This window comes from Somniosus microcephalus, unplaced genomic scaffold, assembly GCF_052327205.1.
Source record: "Somniosus microcephalus isolate GS21.2 unplaced genomic scaffold, FLI_Smic_1.0 scaffold4, whole genome shotgun sequence".
Classification (NCBI taxonomy): Eukaryota; Metazoa; Chordata; class Chondrichthyes; order Squaliformes; family Somniosidae; genus Somniosus; species Somniosus microcephalus.
The window spans coordinates 2,875,019-2,889,708 of NW_028225191.1; the positions used below are offsets into that span (position 1 = coordinate 2,875,019).

The window sequence follows — 14,690 nt, forward strand, 5'->3', positions numbered from 1 at the left end:
CTGCTCTTACATGAAAGAGAAAGAGAGAGGCACTGACATATGAGGAGAGATTGGGTCGATTGGGCTTATACTCGCTGGAGTTTAGAAGAATGAGAGGGGATCTCATTGAAACTTATAAAATTCTAACAGGACTAGACAGACTAGATGCAGGAAGGATGTTCCCGATGGTGGGGAGTCCAGAACCAGGGGTCACAGTCTAAGGATAAGGGGTAAGCCATTTAGGACAGAAATGAGGAGGAATTTCTTCACCCAGAGAGTGGTGAACCTGTGGAATTCTCTACCACAGAAGGCAGTAGAGGCCAATTCATTAAATATATTCAAGAAGGAGTTGGATATATTTCTTAAGGCTAAAGGGATATGGGGAGAAAGCAGGGACAGGTTACTGAATTTGGATGATCAGCCATGATCGCATTGAATGGCGGAGCAGGCTCGAGGGGCCGAATGACCTACTCCTGCTCCTATCTTCTATGTTTCCCTCACTGATCGTGGCTCTTCACCAACACCGACTTTACAAATAAAGCCCCGTGCGGCAGCCTGGAGCTCGGGCCCAGCGCGCAGGCGCGGGGGAGGATGATTGACAGGGGTCCAGGGTGTGTGCTGAGCATGCGCGGTGCGGGCCGGGCGCCTGTGGAGCAGGAGAGGGCGGGGCCATGGGGGCGCTGCGTGGTGTCAGCCACAACTCAGCGCGGTGGCTGGAGCACTTTCTGGAGCGCGGGGGCTTGTGGGAATTGCAGCCGCCATTACTGTTGATCCTTTCAACCAACCTGTGCAGCAGCTGGGGCCTGAAAATCAGCTTCACTGCCCCTGGGCTGGGAAAGGGGGACATGAGACAACATTTTCCCTCTTACCCCTTTCTACACTCCTTTTACAGGGTTTTAGAAATGGAGCATTTACAGACAGGAAGCTCAGACCAAACATCATGTCAGGATCTGACAGAGTCGCTCAATTCATCAGGACCTGAATATCATCGGCCTTTGCACATGGAAGGAGAGAGCAGCGATCGCAGCGCAGACAAACCGCACACGTGTTCCATGTGTGGACTCGGATTCAGCCGATCGCCTGACCTGGCGAGACACGTGCTCCGTCACACCGGGGAGAAACCGGGTAAAGGTGGGGACAGCGGGAAGGGATTCAGTTCCCCGTCTACATCAGACGTTCATCCGCACAGTCACCCTGGGGACAGTCCGTTCACCTGCTCCGTGTGTGGGAAGGGATTCACTTGCACATCCCACCTGCTGAGACACCAGAGAGTTCACACTGATGAGAGACCGTTTCAATGTTCCGACTGTGGGAAGAGCTTCAAATTCTCCAGGGATCTGAAGGAACACCAGCTTGTCCACACTGATGAAAGACCGTTTACATGTTCCAACTGTGGGAAGAGTTTTAAAAGCTCCAGGGTTCTGACCAGTCACCAGCGAGTTCACACCGGGGAGAGGCCATTTCCTTGCTCTGTGTGTGGGAAGGGATTCACTGATTCATCTACCCTGCTGACACACCAGCTTGTTCACACTGATGAGAAACCATTTAAATGTTCTGACTGTGGGAAGAGCTTTAAATGCCCCAGGGATCTGAAGGATCACCAGCTTGTTCACACCGATGAGAGACCGTTTACATGTTCTGACTGTGGGAAGAGTTTTAAAAGCTCCGGGGCTCTGACCAAACACCAGCGAGTTCACACTGGGGAGAGGCCATTTCCCTGCTCTGTGTGTGGGAAGGGATTCACTGATTCATCTAACTTGCTGACACACCAGCTTGTTCACACTGATGAGAGACCCTTTAAATGTTCTGACTGTGGGAAGAGCTTTAAAAGATCCGGGGCTCTGACTACACACCAGCTTGTTCACACTGATGAGAGGCCGTTTACATGTTCTGACTGTGGGAAGAGCTTTAAATACTCCCGGGACCTGAAGCAACACCAGCTTGTTCACACAGATCAGAGACCGTTTACATGTTCTGACTGTGGTAAGAGTTTTAAACGCTCCAGGGCTCTGACCAGACACCAGCAAGTTCACACTGGGGAGAGGCCATTTCCCTGCTCTGTGTGTGGGAAGGGATTCTTGCAGTCCACCAACCTGCTGGCACACCAGCTTGTTCACACTGATGAGAGCGTTTACATGTTCTGACTGTGGGAAGAGCTTTAAAAGCTCCAATGACCTGCTGAGACACCAGCGAGTTCACACTGTTCTGTAGCGCAGGGCCCTGCAGACAGCTGGGGTGACATGAACGTGGAATGGATGAATGTTTTATAAATTCTTGTACTGCTGTGTAATCTTTCAATCTGTTGTGCTGATGATTCCCTTGATTTGACTGTTAATGTTATTTTTGTTTTTCTCCTTATCACAGGCAATTGCCTATTAAAAGTCAACCATCACAACCAATAAAACCTGTAACATAACAAAAAAAGTTTAAAGGAAACTTAAATTAAATTAAAATTCTATTTTCGGTGGTGATGATACACGCCAGTCCCTCCGGTACCCACCGGTCACGGAAGGCCTCGAGCACGCCGGTGGACTGTTCATGTTATTACATCGAATGTACAGCACAGAAACAGGCCATTCGGCCCAACTGGTCCATGCCGGGGTTTATGCTCCACGCGAGCCTCCTATGTTTATCTGGCTTCTCCTTAAATACATCTATACCATTGGCCTCAACCACTCCCTGTGGTAGCGAGTTCCCCATTCTCACCATTCTCTGGGTAAAAAAGTTTCTCCTGAATTCCCTCCTGGATTTATTGGTGACTTTTATATTTATGGCCCCATAAATATGATGAGATTCTGTTAATCTGACCAGGATGTTGTTGTACTTTGTCTTTTTCTGATGAATGAAACATTACTGAGCCCCTGTACCCGTGTTATGGGATGAAGTGCCAGACAAGTGAAGGCACAACGTCTGGGTGTGAATCAAATAATAACCTCACGGACCGTATAGGTGTGATAACTGGACGGGCTTGTGGTTATAGTCTGGTCACAGATGGACTATATTCACTGAATTAGCAGGAGTTCAGGAGGCGGTCAACAGACGGGTCCAAACAATCCCATTTCCTGAGCGGTAACCAAGCTTGTGTATAAGAACAGGCCACTTAAGCCGTTGTCAGTTGGAACAGACTCGAGAAGATCGCGCGTGAATCCACTGTACTTCTATTCTCCAGATTGAGGGAATTATCACCCGATCTGTGTTATGCAGCGCTCTTAATAAAGTCTGGAGAGACAATTTGTGTTCTTCTGAGCTTGATTATCTGGTATCCGAAACCCTAGGACTCCCGATCATTAGAGTCAACCTCAGTGTCTGGAAAGGGATTCCCTGGTATATCCCACCCGCTGACACACCAGAGTGTCCACAGTGTGACTGCGGTGGGTCGATTCCACTGTTTCCGATGCCTTTAATCACATCCAGGACTGAAACGTGTTAATTCAGGCAACTGGGGCATATTAATGTTAAAACCCCAATAACTGGGCTGGATTTAAAGATTATTCCCTGTTCTCTCAGTACCCGTGAGCAGAGAGAAGCTGATGTTATAGAATCATAGAGCACAGTAGGATGCCTTTCGGCCCATCGTGCTGGTGCCGGCTCTCTGAAAGAGCGATGCAATTAGTCCCACTGCCCTGCTCTTTCATAAGAACATAAGAAATAGGAGCAGGAGTAGGCCATACGGCCCCTCGGGCCTGCTCTGCCATTCAATAAGATCATGGCTGATCTGAATCTACACTCACGTCCACTTCCCTGCCCTCTCCCTGTAACCCCTAATTCCCTTATCTGCTAGGAAACTGTCTATCTCCATTTTAAACGTATTTAATGTTGCAGCTTCCACAGCTCTCTGAGGTAGCAAATTCCATAGATTTACCACCCTCTGAGTGAAGAAGTTTCTCCTCATCTCAGTTTTGAAAGGGCAGCCCCTTATTCTAAGATTATGCCCCCTAGTTCTAATCTCACCCATCAGTGGAAACATCCTCCCCGCATCCACCCGGTCAAGCCCCCTCACAATCTTATATGTTTTGATAAGATCGCCTCTCATTCTTCTGAACTCCAATGAGTAGAGTCCCAACCTACTCAGCCTTTCCTCATACGTCAACCCCCTCATCTCCGGAATCAACCGAGTGAACCTTCTCTGAACCACCTCGACAGCAAGTATATCTTTTCTTAAATACGGAAACCAAAACTGCACGCAGTATTCCAGGTGTGGCCTCACCAGTACCCTGTATAACTGCAGCAAGACTTCCCTGTTTTTATACTCCATCCCCCTTGCAATAAAAGCCAAGATTCCATTGGCCTTCCTGATCACCTGCTGCACCTGCATACTAACTTTTTGGCCTAGAAATTCAGTTAGGGGCGCCCAGCTCGCCTGGGCGCCGGAATTACCGCTGCGCGCGGAGCCACTTGCGCCAGCGGGATATTCAGTTTCAGCGCCCCAAGTGGAAGCCGGGCGCTAAACAAGGGTTTCGGCGCTCCGCTTGGGGCGCTGAAACTGAATATCGGCGTGCAAAGTGCCGCAGCGCCACCCACTGCGGCACGGCAGCCTGCGGTACTGCAGGCCTTCCTCTCAGCCTTAAGGGGGAGGTGGCTGCAACAGCGCGATCCCCGCTCGCGAGTGCCGGCAAATGAGCCCGGCACCAAGGAGAAGTGCCGGGCTCTCTGGAAACAGCCGGCAATGCCGCGGGGGGGGGGCGGTGTAGGAGGCCGGGGACGGAGGTGCGGGCAGGCGGCCGCCCCGCACCTCCACCTTAATTTGCGCCACTACTGCCACAGGTAGGCCCCTGTGTACCGGTCGCTGTTTGCGGCCGGCACGGAGGAGGTGGCCGCAACCAAATATGGCCAGCGGGGCGCTGCGCACACCAATGATGTCATCGGTGGCGGCGCAGCGCTACAGTGTAACGCCGCCATTAGCGCCCCGCTAAATTTCGCTGGAGGTTCGGACACTGGCGCAAAAGCCCTCTTTGGGCGCAAACTTGTGGCGCAGGCCACTGATTTTCTAGGCCTTTGTGTTTCATGCACCAGGACCCCTAGATCCCTTTGTACTGTAGCACTTTGCAGTTTCTCTACATTTAGATAATAACTTGCTCTTTGATTTTTTCTGCCAAAGTGCATAACCTCACACTTTCCAACATTATATTGCATCTGCAAAATCTCTGCCCACTCACTTAGCCTGTCTATGTCCTTTTGCAGGTTTTTTATGTCCTCCTCACTCACTGCTTTCCCTCCCATCTTTGTATCATTGGCAACCTTGGATATGTTGCACTCGGTCCCCTCCTCCAAATCGTTAATATAGATTGTAAAGAGTTGGGGTCCCAGCACTGACCCCTGCGGAACACCACTAGTTACTGATTGCCAGCCCGAGAACGAACCATTTATCCCAACAGCCCTGCAAATTTCTGCCTTTAATATATATCCGATTCCCTTTTGACAGTTACTATTGAATCTGCTTCTACCTCCCATTCAGGCAGTGCATTCCAGATCATCACAATTCGCTGTGTAAAAAAAGTCTCATTTCCTCTCAAGATGCTTTTGCCAATGATCTGAAATCTGTGTCCTCTCGTTACCGACCCTCCTGCCAGTGACAACAGCTTCTCCTTGTTTGCTTGATCAAAACCCCTCATAATTTTGAGCACCTCGATCACAGCTCCACTTAACCGTCTCTGCTCCAAGTTATATTGCCATTGTTTTGTGAATTGTTGCTGTGATCGAGGTGCTGGATGTCCGTGCCTGGGGAATGGGACATTCTATCCTCGTGAGCACTGAGTGTCAGCATCCAGCAATCTCTGGTCAGGGGCTGTCTTTTTAAACTGCCTCACCTGAGCTTTTTGACTCCCTGATTACATTATTAAACATTTCAGTGTTTTTGCAGAGTGACCAAGGCTGAACAGATAAATGTGAGGTATTACATTTTGGGAGGAAGAATGGGGAGGTCACATCACTGGGAGGGTGCGAGTCTAGGTGAGGTAGAGTAACAAAGGGATCTCGGAGTACAAATACACAAATCACTAAAAGTTGCGACACAGGTTAGCAAGGCCATAAAAAAAGCAAACCAAGCACTAGGGTTTATTTCTAGAGGGATAGAATTGAAAAGTAGTGAAGTTATGCTAAACATAAGAACATAAGAAATAGGAGCAGGAGTAGGCCAATCGGCCCCTCGAGCCTGCTCCGCCATTCAATAAGATCATGGCTGATCTGATCCTAGCCGCCATTCTACTATCACAGAACCATCTCCTGAATCTAACAGAATTAGACACATGAAATAGGAGCAGGATCAGGCTACAAGGCCCCTGGGCCCGCTCCGCTACCCACAGGGCCATGTCCGATCCGAACCTAGACTCATGTCCAAATTCCTGCCCACTCCCCATAACCCTTAATTCCCTTTACTTCTAGGAAACTGTCTATTTCTGTTTTAAATTTATGTAATGATGTAGCTTCTACAGGTTTTTGGGGCAGCATATTCCATGGACCTACCACCCTCTGAGTGAAGTAGTTCCTCCTCATCTCAGTTTTGAAAGAGAAGCCCCTTATTCTAAGACTATGCCCACTAGTTCTAGTTTCACCCATCATCGGGAACATCCTCCCCGCATCCACCCGATCCAACCCCGTCACAATCTTATATGTTTCAATAAGATCGCCTCTCATTCTTCTGAACTCCAATGAGTAGAGTCCCAATCTACTCAACCTCTCCTCATATGTCCATCCCCTCATCCCCGGGATTAACCGAGTGAACCTTCTTTGTACTGACTCGAGAGCAAGTATATCTTTTCTTAAGTATGGACACCAAAACTGTAGTGTATGTACCCTTAAGAGGAACTATGTTTTTGAAGCCCCTGTATTCTGTAGTACCAGTAGTGACCACTCGGATATATAAGCCTGTGTAGCATCTTGTGTTGTTAGTTCACCTCCAGACTTTGTTCAGTAAACACTTGTTAAATCAACTTCTGCATTCCGTGTCTCCATTAACACACGGATCTAACAGTGGCGATGAGTTAGAAACGAACTTACCTGCAATTCGGCAGCACCTCAAGGGGATCGATTCCTCAGACGAAGGTCGAAGCCAGAAGCAAGAAAAAAAAAAAAAAAAACTGTGGTTTCCCCAGCTAAACGGGCTGGTGGCAGGTAGTGCACTGATCCTTCCTGGGCTGCGGCGGGCTAGAGCTCGATCGGGTGGCTCTGTAACAGGGCCGGGCAGCGAGTCGGGAAGCTGAAGCAAAGAGAGAGAGAGGGTGGAGCACTCAGGGCGCGGCCAGTGCTGCAAAGCAGGTCGGCGTTCGGACCGAGCAGAGGGAGGGGAAAGTCCCAGAGGGTCCGCTCCATGATGGGAATGGTTCTCCAAGTAACGGAGAAACTATTGAAGCGATATATAAAAAAAAATAGAAATACTGCGAAAAGCTGCAGGTCGCAACGGGAACCGCGGAGAACAGCGTTGGCAACAGCGGCAGTGGCGGGAAAGCACGGGAGGCACCATCTTAACTCGGCGGGGAAGAAAGAAAAGTGTGGGAGGCGCCATTTTGATCCATCGGGGACGGAGGAAAAGCACGGGAAGCGCCATTTTAGATTTTCAAGATGCCGAAGACTGGCAATATTACTGCTTTCGATAGTGATATAGAAGATTGGACCACATATGTGGAAAGGGTGGAGGTATATTGCAAGGAGAATGAAGTAGCGGATGATAAAAAGGCATCGGTACTTCTAAATCTGATGGGCGCAAGGACATACGGGCTGTTACGAAACTTGATCACTCCAGCCACGAAACTTGATCACTCCAGCCAAACCGATGGACAAGAATTTTAATGAGATTGTTGATACCTTAAAGGAGCACTTAAACCCAACAGCGCTGCTGATAGCGGAACGATTCAAATTCTTCAGGAGGAATCAGCACAAGAATGAAAGTAACGCTGATTACCTCACCGAATTACGAAAGCTGTCAAAGCACTGCCAATTCGGGGCAGGCCTGGCAGATTCTCTACAAGACAAATTCGTCTGCGGTCTCCTAAGCGAAGGAACACAGAAAAGACTACTTTCTGAGAAAGATTTAACACTGGACAAGGCTTTCAGTGTGACTGTATCATACGAAGCAGCAGCAAGATGAGCTGCAGAGATACAGCAAAAGCCACAGGACTTCGGCACCCATGAAATGACACGGGGTTTTGAGAGATGTTACCGCTGCGGCAGATCCACCCATGACCAGAAGGACTGCTGGTTCAAGGACAAAGCATGCAGGCAATGCGGAAAGATGGGACACATTGCACGTGTGTGCAGATCCGGAAAGAATCCGCTGACAGTAAAAAGGTCAATAAGGAAAAGTACAGAAAGGTACAAATGATGACGGACAGTAGCTCCGAAGACCAGAAGAGCGATAGCGACTCCGGAAACAAGAGACTAAGCTGTCTCAAATTACATAATGTAATTGCGAAAGAAGATTACCAGACCATTTGGGTTACCCTCACGATAGCGGGGTCCCCAGTCAAAATGGAGCTAGATACAGGATCAGCTCTGACCGTCATGAGTCAACGTGATTACGAGCGGCTATTTCCACATATACCTTTGAAAGACACATCCATTGTCTTGAAGACATATACGGGGTAGAAAGTATACCCCAGAGGGAAAATAAGGGTGCCTGTTGTATACAACGGCAAGGAAATACAGAAGTTGTATTTATACGTTCTGCAAGATGGTGGTCCACCGTTGTTGGGACGTGAATGGATCAGAAAGATAAGTTTAGACTGGCACTCCATTCAGGCACCGACGGTGACCAGTAAGAAAAAAAACGATGATGACGTCATACCTGGACGATTAAAAGAAATTTGGCTAACACCAAAGAAGTGTTTCAACAGGAACTAGGAACCCTGAAAGGCGCCACCGCCTCAATAAAAGTGGAAGATGCGGCAATTCCCAAGTTTTTTAAGGCAAGGCCGGTGCCATACGCAATTCGTCCAGCCATCGAGGCAGAGCTGGAGAATTTGGAAAAAGCAGGCGTGTTATCCAAGGTAGATTGGAGCGAGTGGGCAACACCCATCGTCCCGGTCATGAAGAAAACGTTGAATAATGATAAATCTGAAGAACAGAGAAAAGTTCGCATCTGTGGGGACTTCAAGGTGACTGTAAACCCGGTTCTTCACATGGTACAGTATCCTCTTCCGAGGATAGAAGATATTTTCGCCTCACTATCCGGAGGGAAACGTTTCACCAAAATTGACTTAGCACAGGCATATCTACAGATGGAGGTTGAGGAGGCCTCTAAAAAGTATCTCACAATAAACACACACAAAGGCCTGTACCAGTACAATTGACTGGTTTTCGGAGTGGCATCAGCTCCGGCTATCTGGCAAAGAGCTATGGAGCAAGTCCTGCAAGGGATTCCGGGGACTCAATGCTACCTAGACAACATCCTTGTAACAGGAGAAAACGACAACGAGCACCTTGCCAACTTGGAGCAGGTGCTCACGAGGCTGAGAGAACGGGGCCTACGAGCAAATCACCCCAAGTGCGAATTTTTCCAGAAACAAATATCATATTGTGGCCATGTCAATAACGAAGAAGGGTTGCATAAGTCACCTGAAAAAATCGAAGCAGTCGTAAAGGCCCCAGTGCCTGAAAATGTCTCACAATTAAGGTCGTTCCTGGGATTAGTAAATTACTATCATAAATTTTTACCAAACTTGTCGACGGTTCTGCACCCGCTTAACGCACTGCTACAAACGGGAGTAGTTTGGAAATGGAGCGAAGACTGTAAACGTGCCTTCCATAAATGCAAAGGCTTGATCACGTCCAGGGAAGTGTTGGCTCATTACAACCCATCACTGCCAATCAGACTGGCGTGCGATGCATCCCCTTACGGTGTGGGAGCGGTATTATCACATAGATTCCCTGATGGCTCAGAGCAGCCGATAGCTTTTGCGTCACGCTCATTGAACTCAGCTGAGCGTAACTATGCCCAGATCGACAGGGAGGCACTCAGCCTGGTGTGGGGGGGTGAAGAAATTCAACCATTACATACACGGACAAAAATTTACCTTGTTGACTGACCATCAACCCCTCGTCTCCATATTCAACCCTAAAAATGGTGTTCCCATTATGACAGCGCAAAGGCTGCAGAGGTGGTCCCTTTTCCTGGGGGCACACCAATATGACATAGAATACAAAGGAACAAAACAGCATGGGAATGCTGACGGATTATCGCGCCTACCATTGCCAACGGTGGAAGAGGCGCCTACAGTGGACCCAGTGGAGGTGTTCCACTCAACCATAGTGGAATGTCTACCGGTGACAAATTCTACCATTGAAAAGGAAACGCGAAATGACCCGACTCTCTCACGAGTCTACGATTTAACGGTGAATGGGTGGCCAGCACATGGCGAACCACTGTTGCCAGCATTCTCGCAAAGAAGAGAACAGCTGTCAGTGTACCGAGGAACCTTGATGTGTGGATCCAGAGTGGTGATTCCACCCAAACTCAAGGATAGAGTGCTAAAAGAGCTTCACGAGGGGCATCTGGGTGGAGTGAAAATGAAGAACTTAGCCAGAGCGTGTGTGTGGTGGCCAGGTACCGATGGAGACATCGAAGAAATGACCAAGAGCTGTCTAGGATGCCAGAAGGTCCAAAACGCCCCACCACAAGCCCCTCTACATCCATGAGAGTGGCCCTCATCTCCATGGCAAAGGGTACATATCGACTTTGCTGGTCCATTTATGGACTTAATGTTCTTAATCGCGGTGGATGCATACTCCAAGTGGCCGGAGGTAATAAAGATGTCCTCCAGCACCACGGAAAAAACCATCACAGTATTAAGGACCATATTCACCAGGAATGGGCTGCCTGAACAGATCTGTTCTGATAATGGACTGCAATTTGTGTCCGAAGAATTCAGGAAGTTCTTAAAAAACAATGGGGTTAAGCACTACACATCCGCCCCATACCATCCCGCCACCAATGGATTGGCTGAAAGGTTTGTCCAGACCTTCAAGAAGGCCTTAAAGGCCATGGGTAATGAAGACATAAATCTACAACATAAGGTAGATAACTTCTTGTTTGCATACAGGAATGCAACACATGTGGTTACAAACCAAACACCCGCCATGATGTTTCTCAATAGAAGCCTAAGATGCCGGCTGGATTTGGTCAAGCCAAACATCAGAAGGGACGTAGAGAACTGGCAATTTCAAAGCATGAATGAAAGGCCAACGAGAACCTTCCAGATAGGTCAACCAGTTTTGGCCCGGGACTACCGTATCGAGAAATGGCAGCCTGGAACTATTTGCACACGACTAGGACCACTGATGTATACCGTGGACATTGGAGAAAGCATAATAAGGCGCCATGCTGACCAGATCATAGAGTCATCCGAAAAAGGACAACCTGCACCACAACTCTATATGCCTAGTGATGAAGCAGAGATACCCATAGTATGTACCTCCGATCCGGTGATACTGGAACCAGATGAACCCGACACTGGCATTGAAGCCGAATCGACCTTGCCAAAAGAACCTACTACACCACCGAGGCATTATCCGGACCGAGTCAGGAAGCCTCCAGAGAGACTGAATTTGTAATTGATTAACTTCAGCAAATGTGTATATTATTGTTCTTGTAAAAATGTTATTTAATGATTACTTAAAATGTTATGAACTATTTATCTAAAAGGGGAGGAATTGTAGTGTATGTACCTTTAAGAGGAACTATGTTTTTGAAGCCACTGTATACTGTAGTACCAGTAGTGACCACTCGGGTATATAAGCCTGTGTAGCGTCTTGTGTTGTTAGTTCACCTCCAGACTTTGTTCAGTAAACACTTGTTAAATCAACTCCTGCATTCCGTGTCTCCATTAACACACGGATCTAACAAAAACTGTATGCAGTATTCCAGGTGAGGTCTCACCAATACCTTGTACAACTGAAGCAATACCTCCCTATTTTTATATTCTATCCCCCTAGCAATGAAAGCCAACATTCCATTGGCCTTCTTAATCACTTGCTGCACCTGCATACTAACCTTTTGAGTTTCGTGCACCAGGACCCCCAGATCCCTTTGTACTTCAGTACTTTCCAGTTTCTTGCCATTAAGATAATAACTTGCTCTACGATTTTTCCTGCCAAAGTGCATAACCTCACACTTTCCAGTATTGTATTCCATCTGCCAAATCTCTGCCCACTTACTTAGCCTGTCTATGTCCCCTTGCAGGTTTTTTATGTCCTCCTCACTCACTACTTTCCCTCCCATCTTAGTATCATCTGCAAACTTTGGTATGTTACACTCGGTCCCCTCCTCCAAATCGTTAATATAGATTGTAAAGAGTTGGGGACCCAGCACTGACCCCTGCGGAACACCACTAGTTACTGATTGCCAGTCTGATAATGAACCATTTATCCCAACTCTCTGCCTTCTGTTAGATAGCCAATCCTCTATCCATGCCAGAATATTACCCCCAATCCCGTGATTTCTTATCTTAAGCAATAATCTTTTGTGTGGCACCTTGTCAAATGCCTTTTGGAAGTCTAAATACACTACGTCCACTGGTTCCCCTTTATCCACCCTGTATGTTACTTCCTCAAAGAACTCCAACAAATTTGTCAAACATGACTTCCCCTTCATAAAACCATGCTGACTTTGTCCTATTAAATTATGATTATCCAAATGTCCTGTTACTGTCTCCTTAATAATGGACTCCAAAATTTTACCTACCACAGATGTTAGGCTAACCGGTCTATAGTTTCCAGCCTTCTATCTACTGCCCTTTTTAAATAAGGGTGTTACATTAGCAGTTTTCCAGTCTGCCAGGACCTTTGCTGAGTCCAGGGAGTTTTTCAAAATTATTACCAATGCATCCACAATCCCTACCGCCACGTCCCTCAAGACCCTAGGATGTAAACCATCAGGTCCAGGTGATTTATCCGCCTTGAGTCCCATTATTTTACCGAGTACCACTTCCTTAGTGATTTTGATCATGTTTAGCTCCTCCTCCGCTATAGCCCCCTGTTTGTCCAGTGTTGGGATATTTTTAGTGTCCTCTACTGTAAAGACTGATACAAAATATTCATTCAGTGTTTTTGCCATCTCCATATTTCCCACCATTAATTTCCCGGTCTCATCCTCTAAGGGACCAACATTTACTTTAGCCACCCTTTTTCTTTTTATATTTTTTGCTAATTTACTTTCATAATCTATCTTCCCTTTCTTAATCAATCTTTTTGTTATTTTTTGCTGTCTTTTAAAGTTTTCCCAATCCTCTGTCCTCCCACTAGATTTGCCTACCTTATATGCCCTTGTTTTTAGTCGAACACTATCCTTAATTTCTTTACTTAGCCATGGATGGCTGTCTTTTCTTTTACACCCTTTTCTTCTCAGAGGAATATATTTTTTTTGTAAGTTTAAAATAACTCCTTAAATGTACACCACTGATCATGTATCGTCTTACCCTTTAATCTATTTTCCCAATCCACTCTACTCAATTCCACTCTCATACCTTCATAGTCTCCTTTATTCAAGCTTAGCATGCTTGTTTGAGATCCAACCTTCTCACCCTCAACTTGTATCGAACCTTGGTTAGACCACACTTAGAGTACTGCGTACAGTTCTGGTCGCGATAATATAAAAAGGATATAGAGGCACTGGAGAGGGTGCAGAGAAGATTTACGAGTATCATACCAGAAATGCGAGGGTATACATATCAGGAAAGGATGAACAGGCTGGGTCTCTTTTCTCTTGAAAAAAGAAGGCTGAGGTGTGACCTAATAGAGGTCTTTAAAATTTTGAAACATTTTGATAGAGTGGATACAGAGAGAATGTTTCCACTTGTGGGGAAGAGCATAACTAGAGGCCTCAATATAAGATAGTCACCAAGAAATCCAATGGGGAATTCAGAAGAAACTTCTTTACCCAGAGAGTGGTGAGAATGTGGAACTCGCTGCCACAGGGAGTGGTTGAAGCGAATAGTATCGATACATTTAAGGGGAGGCTAGACAAGCATATGAGGGAGAAGGGAATCGAGGGTTATGCTGATAGATTTAGATGAGGAAAGACGGGAGGAGGCTCGAGTGGAGCATAAACACCGGCATGGACTGGTTGGGCCGAATGGCCTGTTTCTGTGCCGTATATCCGATGTAATCCTATGTCAAGTATCCCAGCTGGCTTAGCTCCAGGCACTTTAGCTCAGTGGGCAGCACTCTCACCTCTGAGTCAGAAGGTCGTGGGTTCAAGTCCCAGTCCAGAGACTTGAGCATAAAAATCTAGGCTGACACTCCAGTACTGAGAGAGTGCTGCACTGTCAGAGGTGCCGTCTTTCGGATGAGATGTTAAACCGAGGCCCCCGTCTGCTCTTTCAGGTGGATGTAAAAGATCCCATGGCACTACATTGAAGAAGAGCAGGGGAGTTCTCCCCGGTGTCCTGGGGCCAATATTTATCCCTCAATCAACATCACTGAAATAGATTATCTGGTCATTGTCACATTGCTGTTTGTGGGAGCTTGCTGTGCGCCAATTGGCTGCTGTGTTTCCTACATTACATCAGTGACTACACTTCAGTGGTTCTTCATTGGATGTAAAGCGCTCTGGGACGTCCTGAGGTTGAGGCGCTATATAAATGCAAGTCTTTCTTTCTCAGCAAGAGGGCGAGTGTCAGTGGTTGGAGGGAGGAGCTCAGTGTTGTCACTGGGTGGACACAGACAGATTGAAGCTAAAAGACAGAGAATGCTAAAGTTTGGAATGATAACACCCAAAGTCA

The 14,690-nt window shown here is 47.2% G+C and overlaps 1 pseudogene; it reads left to right on the forward strand.

Moving 5' to 3' along the window:
* Positions 1-880: 880 nt before the first annotated feature.
* Positions 881-14,690, forward strand: part of LOC147084057 (uncharacterized) — a 118,977-nt pseudogene continuing 105,167 nt past the window's right edge.